Genomic DNA, 13,005 nt, shown 5'->3' with positions numbered 1-13,005 from the left:
CTATAGTTTTAATATTTCTTCATATGAAATATATAAACCATAGTTCTTTTTCTAGTTTATGGTATTTAATACAAATCATATTTATATTAATTCCTCCAATTAATAATGTATCAAATATATCATATCAATTATATCACATATAATTGAATCAATTTAATTATATCATATATAATCAAATTTTCTCTTGTTAATTTGAACACTTCAAACTAACCCAAAATCTAATTCTCAACTTGAACTCATTGAGCTACCAAGGGGATCTTATGGACCTGTAGCTTGAAGCTCCAACGGTATGTGAATAACTGACTAAACTCTTTAATCACGAGATCCACCATCTGTTAACTGTTGCTCACTCCACTAAAGACTAATAGTTGCACTCTTCACACTATAAATATATTTCTATGTCCATTGAATATATTCAATCAACAATGCGATGACCCTTCATAAATCGCTCTTAAGTATAACTAGCTCAATTTATCGTTTTGCCTCTGTAGTTACATCTAACTCCTTAAATACCACCGATTTCTCTAATGAACAATAAGTCATAGTCCTACTATGACCGAGTCTTCTCTTCCCAAGAGAGGGTGTGGCCACTATGTTCAAGACCTGGAATCAGCCCTTAAGGGAGCAATTTATCTACTTATCCTTGCTTCGGGGAATGAGTGAATTCCGTCTTGTGCAGCTGAGTTTCCAGTTTTACAATCAGATGAATCCCCAAAATGTTAGGCTTGTTGAGTTGGCAATCTGGCCACTCCCACCCATACAAATCAACAGACCGCCCTCATGAGCAGGAGTTCCCAACTCACCCAGGATTAAGGACATGTCACCTATGGTCATCTAGTGAAATGTATGTCTCATTTATGAACGATGTTATATAAAGAGAATAATCATTTCGTGGTCCGATCTTATACAAACTCTTTGTATAGGATACCCCCCGCTCGCATGTCTTCACATGAACGGTCAGGATTAGACCATTTGTAGCCCTTTACAACACTTGTAACATCTACAAAACAGATTGTATCTGTAGTGTCATCAGGATAAGGTATCCTTCCCTTATCCTTATACTACAGACCATTTAGGTTATTACTTAAGGCATGATTCAGTTGTATGTCTCTACATACATGCTTAAGTTACATAAAATAACCTCAAATCTTAGTTTATTGGATTGAGTAAATGCTTACAAAATAACACTTATTTTATTAATAACAATATGTTTACAGAGTGTTTACAAACTACAAGACTACTAGAAGAATTAGGACACCAATCCCAACAAAAATAACATCGACAACTTTTTATCAATGAGGTCAATTATTTACATTTATTATATATGAGTTTTAGGGCATAAAACCGAACAGGATTAACAACTTAACTTAACTAATTTACTATAAATCAAAATAAATATCCAAATCGTACCCCAACTTCAAAAAAGAACATGTCTTTGAGTTTAGGTAGAACGAAACGAACAAAAATAAACTTAAGCTGATTTTGGTGGATTATAGTAGATTGAACCAACTGCATCAATAAAACTCTGACGTTTGGTAACCATTTCATTTTTTGTTTTTTATTTTTAAAAATTAAGACTATTTTCTCCTTATTTCTTACGACGATTTGTATCTTTCTTAAGTACAATGGTTGAATTATTAGTCAAATTCCAAAAACAAAAACAACTTTTTAAAAGTTACTTTTGAAAAACGACAATGAGGTATCTGGTTTGGGGAGCATGATGCCCAGAAAAGATAACTCCACTAATATCAATGATAAGTAATTACAACACAGTACTTAGTAATAGATGCACAACTGCAGTGACTCTCATACAGCTTAACCACTCAACAAATGCTCTAGGCTTCGTCTAGGTGTGAGACTCCCTCTCACCGTGTCTTAGTCTCCCCCTAAGTTGTATTATTAGTGATGTAAATCTTAGGCTCCTCCTAAGATCGAGGTTTCCTCTCTATAATGTTGAGCTCCCCTCAAGTCATGAGTTAATAAAATGCAATCCGATGATGGAAAAGTATATGGGAATTCATTTACTCTCAAGAGTTAGAATATCCAATCCTAGATACATTTACCTGTTTTATTTTACTTTCTTGCACAATTATTCTCATCCCTATCAAATCCCCCATTTACTGCTCTAGTTAGAAAATTGACTTAACAAAAACAAATCGCACTTCCCTTTGGATCATCCTGAGCTTACCACTATTGCTACATCTTTGTAGTGATAGGAGTAGTTCAGTATTATAAATTTTCTTTTGATCTTTGGCTCTTTTCGGGAATTAAACGACACCGAAAAAGGCTCAAGTCAATGTTTCTAAAATTCCTTTCGAGTTAGGGAGGGGGTGTAAACCTAGTTTACGTTACTTCAGAATATGGGGTTGTCATGCACACTTCCTAGTGACAAATCCTAAGAAGTTGGAACCTCGTTCAAGGTTATGTCAATTTGTTGGTTACCCTAAAGAAACGAGAGGTGGTTTATGTTACGATCCTCAAGAAAACAAGGTGTTTATAACGAAAAAATGTCACATTCTTGGAAGAAAACCACATGAGAGATCATAAACTGTCACATTCTTGTATAACACATATACATTCTTAAGTTCACATAAGATAACCAAGGAGCTTTGTTTATTGTATATGAATAAATGCTAGAATTAAATAACACTTATTTTATTCATTAAACAATATGTATCTTTACAAAACAACGAGACCTCGGGAGAATTAGGACACCAGTCCCAACATGAATGACATAGACAAGGACCAATGGGTCAAAGCCATGGATCTTAAAATGTAGTCTATGTACTCCAATTTAGTATAGGAGCTTATCGATCTACCTGAATGGGTTAAACCCATAAGGTGTAAATGGATCTATAAAAGAAAGAGAAATGCTGCTGGGAAAGTACAGATCTTCAAAGCTAAACTTATAGCAAAGGGTTATACCTAGAGGGAAGAGGTTGACTATGAGGAAAATTTTTTCCCCGTTGCTATGCTTAAGTCTATAAGAATTCTCTTATCTATAGCCACATATTATGACTATGAGATATGGCAAATGGATGTCAAGATTGCTTTTCTGAATGGTAATCTTGAAGAGAATATCTTTATGTCATAGCCCGAGAGGTTTATGGCCCAAGGACAGGAGCAAAAAGTTTGCAAGCTGAATCGATCCATTTATGGGTTAAAGCAGGCATCCTGATCTTGGAATATTAGATTTCATGTTGTGATCAAATCTTTTGGTTTTAATCAAAATGTTGATGAATCTTGTGTTTGCAAGAAAATCATCAACAGTAAAGTAGCTTTCTTAATACTTTATATGGACGCTATCATACTAATTGGAAATGATTTAGGGTACCTCACTGATATTAAAAATTGGCTGGAAGCCCAATTCCAAATGAAAGATTTGGGAGAGGCGCAATATGTACTTGATATCCAAATTATTATGGATCACAAGAATGAAACTCTAGCTTTGTCTTAAGCAACTTATATCGACAAAATTTTGACTCGATATTCGATGCAGAACTCTAAGATAGTTTTATTACCTTTCAAGCATGAGGTTCACTTATCTAAGAAATAGTGTCCTAAGACACCTCCAGAAGTTGAGGATATGAAATGTTTTCCATATGCCTCAGCTATGGCCAGCTTAATGTATGTTGTACTCTACATTAAGCCAGACATTTATATGCAGTAGGAATAATCAGTTGATACTAGTCCAACCCAAGGTTAAACCACTGGACAACGATTAAGAATATCCTCAAGTTTCTTTGGAAAACGAGGGACTACAAGCTGGTGTATGGGTCTAAGGATTTGATCCCTATGGGATACACTGACTCTGATTTTCAAATTGACAAGATTCTAGGAAATCCACGTTAGAACCAGTGTTTACCCTGAATATGGGAGTTATATTATGGCATAGCATCAAGCAGGGATATATCACAGACTCCACTATAGAGGCGGAATATGTAGCTGTTTATGAAGCAGCAAAGAATGCAATATGGCTCGGGAAGTTCCTAAGCGATTTGGAAGTGGTTCCAAATATGCATTTGCCCAGCCTTATATTGTGACAAAGTGGGGCAGTAGCTAACTCAAAAGAACCTTGCAGTCACAAACAAGAAAAACGTATTAAAAGGAAGTATCATTTGATACAGGAGATTTTGCAATGAGAAGAAGTGACCATCATAAAGATCGCTTCGGAGCACAACATTGTTGATCCATTTATGAAGGCTCTCTCGGCTAAAGTGTTTGAGAATTATTTAGAGAGTCTAGGTCTGCGAGACATGTATATTGTATAATCTAAGGCAAGTAGAAGATGGGTAATGAGGTATAAGAATGCTCTAGTTTATTGTATTTATTTACCATTTTCATTGCTTTGGACAGTGATATTATGTACATCTCACTAACTAGAGTTTTAGTTCAAGTGAGAGTTTGTTGGATCTTATGCCCTAAAACTTGTAGATAGTGAACGTAATTAATTGACCACCATCAATAAAGAGTTATCGATGTTATTTCATCAATAAAGAGTTGTCGATATTATTTCAATAAATATTATTGATTATGTTGTATTTTATTTTTTCTTAATAACCCTAAATCTAATAAACTAACCTCTTAGGTTGTCTTATGAGTCTTGAACAATATGTGGAGACATACAAGGATCAATGTTCAAGATACAACCTAAAAGGTCAATATTATAGGGATAAGGTTAGGTACCTTTCCTGATAACACTATGGATACTACCCACTTTGTATTTGATACAAACGCAATGATCCAACGCATTCGTGTAAGGTGACATGCGAGTGAGGGTATCCTATGCAATGAGTTTGCATAAGACCAGACCGCAAAATAATAACAACTAGATATAACACCGTTGACTAGTTAGATTTCTATTTCAATAGGATGACTTAGGCAACTTAGTCTCAATCCTGAGTATACTATGAACTTCTGTTCACAAGAGATTGTCATTTGATTTGTATGGGTGAGAGTGGTCAATTTACCGACTCGATAAGTCTACCATTTTGGGAACATGACCAAGTGGGGAGCTGGAAACATAATATTACAAGATGGAACTCACTTCTTGATTTTAGGGTAAGTAGATGAGTGTTCCTTTAAATGGTGTCTCCGCGACTTTAACAAAGAGCCACACCCTCTCATTGGCTTGATAAGGTTTTATGTTTAATAGTTGGACCATAAATAGGTTGTTCATTAGAGGAGCACTAGTACTTAAGGATACAGAGATAACCTAAGGGTGAAACAGTAATTTGACCACATTAATGTTACGAAGACACATGAAGGACTAATTTGCTATTGTTGGTCTATATCTGTGGACACAGAAATATGTCTACAGCGAGAAAAGTGCAGTTGGGGGTCTTTAGTGGAGTGTACCCACAGTTAACGAATATTGATTAATTTGGTTGTACTTTCATATTGTTGGAGCTTCTGAACTGTAGATCCATAAGGTCCCCTTATTTGCTCGCTAAAGGATATTAATGAGGAATGATTTGAATAGTTCAAATCAATTGAGAAAATTGTATATTAATGTGATTAATATATAATTAATTATAGATGTGATCTATAATTCACATTATGTGAGAGAGATATTCAAATATCATATTTATGGGAATTAGATTCCTAAAGAGTTATATACACAAAAATATGTGATATTTATATGTTAATTAACCATATATTTAATATGATTTAATATAGTTACTTAATTGATTAATTAATGGTTAATTAATTGATTAAGAAATTTTATAGAGAGGTGGATGCATATAAACATGTAATGTTTATATTCATTAATTAACTATGTATATATATTAAATTGGATTTAATATATATGGTTATTTAATTTTTGTACTGACGAATGAAATAAAGGTTATACAATTAATTTAGCACAAGGGTAAAAAAGGAAAGACATGGAGAAGGGGTTAACCTAGCCACCAAAAAGAAAAACCACTCTTCACTCTCTCAAAGTTTTTTCTCTTCCTCTTCTTCTTCTTCCTTAAATTGTTGGATACCACTTATCCAATTATTGGAATTCCTAAGGGAATAACAAGGTTATTGTTGTGATTGCGTTCGAGATCGATTGAGGAGACTTTGTTTGAAAAGCTAAAGGAAGGTTCGAGAGGTACAGGAGTCTACAAAGGTAAGAACGGTTCTTTCCCTTTGTTTCTCCTTCGTTAAAGTATGCTTATATGATGTTTATACCATTTATACTCTTTTTAGCATGTTTTTTTTTATTTCTCATAAAATATAAAAGCCGAATGTAAGACGGTCCACATGCTTCTGCTTGGGGTTCAATTCCCAACAATATACATATATGGAAAGTATCTGGAAGTATTAGTATTTGATACATGTTTGATACGGATTCTTTGCCTCACATGAGATATCTGTACTTCATAGCATAATTTCAATTCATTTGAAAACAAAGAATATATTCTATAACAACTTGCTTTCATTTTTCATATTACATTTTCCTTTTTGGAATCAATCAAAGCTCTCCTTAAAAACACTATGCAACTCTTTTCATATCAACATGTCTTCTAAGAAAACATGGTAAGCAATGGTGTAAACTCAAGATCAGACATCACAAAGAATCAACGAAGCTCAAACTAATGTTATTTAAGAGTATTTCTCCACATTGATTGCGTCTACAAAACCATTATTTCCTCTTTGTTATTTTACTTGCTTTTTTAGGGAAAACCTTCTCTCGTAAGGAATTGTAACTTTGCCATTTGCCAAATCCTGCAGAATTTTTTTTCTTTATTATTCACCTTTTAATTTCTCTATTTTTTATAATATTATTGAGATAATTGTTCTTCAACGGTTGTGGAAATTCTAGTTACATATCATTTAAGTTAGGTTATTGCATTCGAGAGAAAATATGCCAGAGACGACAAGTTGTATCAATGATTGATTTTTTTTAAAAAAAAGCACTACATAGGGTTTTGAATTTCCTTATAGAGAAGGCGAGATGTTCACATTTTAAGGGTGCATTTGAGGCGCTGAATTGAGTTATATAATTTGAAGTTAATATGTTGGAGTTGAAAAGTTTGTATTTGAGGTACAGAGTTGTACAAATGAAGTTCCTCGATAAATGTGCAAAAGAGAGAAAAATGAAAAAAAAAATGTAGTTTCTCGATAAATTTCTAAATTTCAATAATGAACACTATTGAAGTTGATGAAGTTGTGCTATATACCAGTTTAATTGTATAAGTGTTTGTTTTTATATATTTATTCTAATTTCTTTCATTATTTACATTTCTTTCCAACCATGTGCAAAATGCGACCCAATTAAATATTAAGAAAAAAAAAAAACAGATTGCCTTGATTAAAAAAAAGATTCGCCCCTAATTTTTTTTTTTTTTTTCTTTCTAGAAAAAGGGCTAGTCCCTTGATAATTAAATATGGGCATATGGGGGAGGATTAGACATTCTCCAATGCTATTGGTTTCATTTAAAAGAAACCAGATGGAAAAGATAATAAATTTAAGAAATAGAGAGAAAGATGTGAACAAAACTTAGAGTGTACAATAGTGGTAGGTGAGTTTTTTTTTAAATAGTGCTTCAATTTGTTATCTGTCATGATAGATTAGGTGCAGATGTAGAACTATTTTGAAAAAACCTTGAAAAAATAAGGGACTTTTCAAACTATTTATACAAATAGCCAAATTTTTGTCCTTATTCAATTAAGTCATTTGAATAGACTGAATCTTCATACGTTTTATTATTTTTAGTTTTGACTTAGTCAAATTCCTTCTCTTTTTTTTCAATTCATGCCTAATTCCTTCCATTTTTTCTCTTTTTTTAAAAAAAAAATTGTTTTATTTTCTCAATATTTGCAAATTCCAATTTTTTCTTTTCTTTCTCTTTTTTAATTATTTTATTTTTATGTGAGATGGATAATATTCTCTTTTTTAGTTTTTTAGATAATCACAAAAACTTAATCCATCACATTAAAATTGACATAGAATAAATGAACTTCATAATTTTTTTATAAAAAATAACAAAAAGCTTGCGTCTCAAGATGTGAAGTCCTAACTGTTAGTTTTTTTTTTTAATTTTTTTTATTTATTAAAGGACGTTTAGGGCAAAGACTATCATAAAATTATAATAACCATATCTTGCTACAGTAAATACTATTTTGTAGTTCATAATTAGCTATAGTTAACACCATTTCAAAACTCTCATTTGCTACTGTATTTACTATTTGCTACAACTTTTACTATTTTACATTCATTATTTTTTTATTCTTCGCTATAGTGTTTTCTATTTCCTTCTCAACTTAAAATAGTTTACACCTCAAATACATATTATTATAACTCAAACTAAAATAACACTTCAAACACAAACTATAATAATCCAATTATAATAACCTAGGACTATAACAACCAATTCCTTGCCCCAAACCAGTGGCGGAGCCAGAAAATTTATATAAGGGCACTGCAAACAAAATATCTATAAATGAATGTAAAAAAGTATTAATAACTTCATGAATTAACTAATTTAGTATATTACAATTACCCTCTACGAGTTTTTCATATTTTGAAATCTATCTATGATAACTTCGATATCTAACTTATCAAATAAATCCTTTTTAATATAGGCTATAAGACAATCATTCATCCATTGATCTCTCATTCGATTACGCAATCGAGTCTTCAAAATATGCATAGGAAAAAATGTTCTCTTTACAGTAGTTGTGGCGACAAGTAAAGTCAACTCCAAAGTGAGTAATCTATAAACTAATGGATAGACTTTGTCTTTATTCGTCATGACAATTTTTACTGCAAGATCACATGTGCTTTTTAGCTCAACAAACTTAATTTTTAAACACATATCAATAATGTAATTTTGAAGTTAATCCTCAAGCGTAGAGAGTTCAATAGTTGAAAAGTCTTTTGGGAAAAACTGAGCAAGATGACTAAGCTTTTTTCTATCAAAAGAAACAAATGAATTACTTGGATTTAGACATGCCACATAGAGAAGATATTGGGTATTTGTTTTAATAAAATTATTATTCAGCTCTTGAAGTTATATATAAATGGTGACATAGAAAACTTTAACACGATAATGATGTAAATTTGTAACTGGTTGAGATTTTTGCCTCTGTCTTCCTCGAATTAGAAATAGGTCATCCATTTTATGGAGTTTAATATCATGACTATGACATAAATAAAAAACCATACTCAACAACAAATCACAATTAGACTCTCTTATTTTTTGCAGTATTTCTTTACAAATTTTAACTAAATTCATTGCATTCACAATATCTTGATCTTTTCTTTGTAATACTTGAGACAAGTCATTTGTGATTCCCAAGATAATTTTCATAAAATGTATATAAAAAACAAAATCAAAAGATATAATTGAACTTATTAGAGTCTTTGTTTCGTATTTTTGTTTTGAATTTGTTCCACATTGCAAAATCTCAAGTGCATCAACTATTGAAGAAAGCATTGTAATAAAACTCGTTAAAGTGTAGTAATGTGACCCACATGAGTATCTCCTAGTCGTTTAATCATCGTCTCCTGATTTAATCCTCGACCACTTAATATTTCACCATTATTTAAAGCTTCAAAAATTTTCATTCTATGTTTCTCTCATAGAATATCTCGATGTTTTGTCAATGCCCTAATTACATTCACCACATTTGTAACAATAAAAAATAGACCAGCAATTTTCACATGATTTTTAGCAGTAGCTATAAGAGCTAATTGAAGTTGATGAGAAAAACAATTAATGTAAAAAGTACATTCATTGTCTTTTAAAATAAGTGCTTTCAATCCATTGACCTAACCTTGCATATTACTTGCTCCATCATATCCTTGTCTACGTAACCCATGTTGAGGAAAAAAAAATCATCTATTGCTTTTCTTAAGTGATAGAGAACTCATACAATTAACATATATGATTCCAACAAATCGTTCAATCACATGACCTTTATCCATATATCGCAATACAATTGACATCTGCTCCTTTGAAGATACATCTTTTGATTCGTCTATCAAGATAGAAAACTGTTTGTTACTCATATCTTTTATAACCATATTAACAACTTCTACTACAATGGAATGCACTATATCTTTTTTGAATATCGAGTGAAATCAATTTCAAATTATCTGGAGCATTTTTCAAAGTCATAGCTTCAGTATCCTTATTACGGTTGCATAACCATCATAAAAGTTCAAGAAAATTACCTTGATTCTTCAAATCATTGGTCTCATCATGTCCACAGAATGCAAGTCCTCTTCATAATAAAAATCGAATATGATCAATCGATGCATCTAATCGAGTTCGATATTCAACTCCTGCTTGGTCAGACATCTTATTTAAAAAAAAGTCTAAATATGTTGTTTTTGTTTCAAAAGAGCCTCGCACTTACCCAAAGCCGTATTATGTGCACTATTAGGACCACCAATATGAATATGCAATCTCTCTTTTTTCTTCCAATTAGAAAATTCTTCACTAACAAAACAGTCACCTCCTAACTCTTCACTTACTTTTGGTTTGAATAGATAGCAACATAAACAAAATGTGGCATCCTTTGAAATGTTATATTCTAGCCAATTAGAATATTCACTAAACCAAGTTGGGTTAAATCGTCTTGACTTTGTACCAAATTTCTTAAGTGGAAAAGTATGATTCAAGGTCGACAAGGACCTTTTAGCAAATATGCTCTACGAACTTGATCTCAGATATTATAATTATAATCATAAATTTTGGTTCTTAAATTAGGATCTGCAGGTAGTTCTTCTAGATTGAATTTTGTATAAGATCGATCAGAACCCAAAACATTTTTCTTCTTTGCAGATGATGTCTCTATTGTCTCTATTGTGTCTTTTTTTTATATAATATCTCTCCATATTAATTTTGAATTAACTCTACAAAAGTATTAATAATAAGAATACTACATTCTATTATATAGGTTTAAAAGCATAAAAAGTTAAAGTCTAAGAAGACTTTAAGACTTTCTTGCCAAGTTCATATATCCAAACGAGTGACAACAAATAATCCTCTAACTTGAACTCTGAAATTAATTTTAAAAACTTATACGAGTTATGTGGTTGGTTATATCCAATGGACATATAAATATATCTATAGCGTGAAGAGTTCAGTTGTCCGTCTTTAGTGGAGTGACCGAAAGTTAATAAATGTTGATTAATTTGATTAAAAGAGTTTAATCAATTAATCTTGTATCATTAGAGCTTCAATCTATAGGTCCATAAGGTCCCCTCGTTAGCTCAACGAGGACTGATGGGAATCAAATTAATTTTGGTTTAATTTGAATTCTTTAAATTAATTAAAGGGAATTAAATGTATAAGTACAGTTAAATAATGTATTTTGATACATTATATAATATAATGTATGTTGATATATTATATGAGAGAAATAAATATTTGAATATGATTCAAATATTAATCATATGAATGTGATTCATATAAAAATTATATGTCAAAATTTAAGTGAATATGATTCATATTAAATTTATGAGAGAAATAAATATTTGAATATAATTCAAATATTAATTATGTGAATATGATTCATATAGAAACTATATGTTAAAGTTAATATGAATATGATTCATATTAATTTTTTATGGTTTAATGAGAGATGTTGTTATTTGAATGTGATTCAAATATTAAATTATATGCTAAAATTCAAATTAAAAAATTTGAATTTAATAGGATTAAAGAGGAGGGAGTTGTAACTTACTCATCCATGGTTTTCTCAAACTCCCAACAAACAAAAAAAGAAAAAGAGAGGATATGAGGTGTACTCTTTTGATCCTTCGTGAAAAATGGGATTCTGCAGAACATAGTTGTCTCAAAAAGATCTATTAAGCTCTCTCCTCCTCCCTTACCAAAGTTGAGTCCAAGCCCACAACTCTGCACGGGTCTCGACCCTGAGAATAATGGGAATACCCCTTGGTGGTGTCCATTCCTATTCGTTAAGTTCGTGGATATCGAGTTCGTGAAATCGGGAGAAGACGACTTGAATTGGAGAGGAATGTGACGAATTGGTCTTCAAAGATAGTGATTTCTTAATCTTTTCCTCTATATTTGCACGGTAGAAAGCATGTTTAGGTTTATGTTTTTCCATGGTTTCCGTCACTCTAAATTATGTGTGTTCTGTAAAACAAAATTTAGAGATTGATGCGTCCAATTACTTCCATTGCGAGGAGTTCCAATCTCTTCATGAAACCCAATGAATTAGATTACCATTTTATTCGAGATCATATTGTTAAAAGCACGGTCAAGTTGATGTCTATTCTGTCTCTCATTCACAACTTGTGATGTATTCACTAAAGCTCTTACTTTTTCTGTTTTTAGTCTTCTTTTGTCCATTTTCTAGCTCCATCTTGAGGAGGAGTATTAGAGTTTGTTATACTTAATTATAGTTAGTTACTATAGTTAGCTTTGTTTTACTCTTGTAGTTGATAGCTATATATATTCCATTTTTCTACCCATGATAAATTAACACACAAGTACTTTTATTATTTCAAGTCTAATACTAATGAAAAGAAAATTTCCTTAAAAGAAAAAGAAAATGAGAGAGATAGACTTTGGACATAAGAAATTGGCATTAAAGATCGAAGAACAGGAAGGTACTCGTTCATCTATTTTCTTCGATTTCGTTCCACAACAATGAGTCCTCTTTCGTTCAACTGGTATCTGGTTTCATCGAAAAGAAGTTTTTTTAAAAATTTGATGGTTTGATGTGTGAGGAAAAGAATTAATTTTTATTTTTATTTTTATTTTCGAATCTTAGGAAAAAGTGTTAATTGTGAAAAATAATTTTTTTTTTTGAATATTTCAAACAATTGAAATAAAAGTAGAAAAAGAGAACATATGGATTTTCGAGATGAAGTCCAATTTCTATAACCATATAAGTTTGAGAGTTTAATTTTAACATTTGTATAAGTTTGTAAACTCAATTTTTACACTCGAAAGTTTGAGTATGTAATTACCGACCACCATATTTTAAGTGTGATTTTTGCAATTTTTCCTAAATAAAATTAGGTTCAAATAC

At 31.3% G+C, this 13,005-nt stretch overlaps 1 pseudogene; it reads right to left on the bottom strand.

Annotated features, from left to right (window-relative positions):
• Positions 1 to 9,832: 9,832 nt before the first annotated feature.
• On the bottom strand, positions 9,833 to 12,333 carry LOC150036402 (uncharacterized; annotated as a pseudogene).
• Positions 12,334 to 13,005: the final 672 nt, after the last annotated feature.

The sequence above is a fragment of the Benincasa hispida genome, chromosome 4, assembly GCF_027475165.1.
Source record: "Benincasa hispida cultivar pf3 chromosome 4, pf3_genome.v1.1, whole genome shotgun sequence".
Classification (NCBI taxonomy): Eukaryota; Viridiplantae; Streptophyta; class Magnoliopsida; order Cucurbitales; family Cucurbitaceae; genus Benincasa; species Benincasa hispida.
Note: the sequence above shows the minus strand (reverse complement) of the source record. Positions and strands in the feature narration are given on the sequence as shown.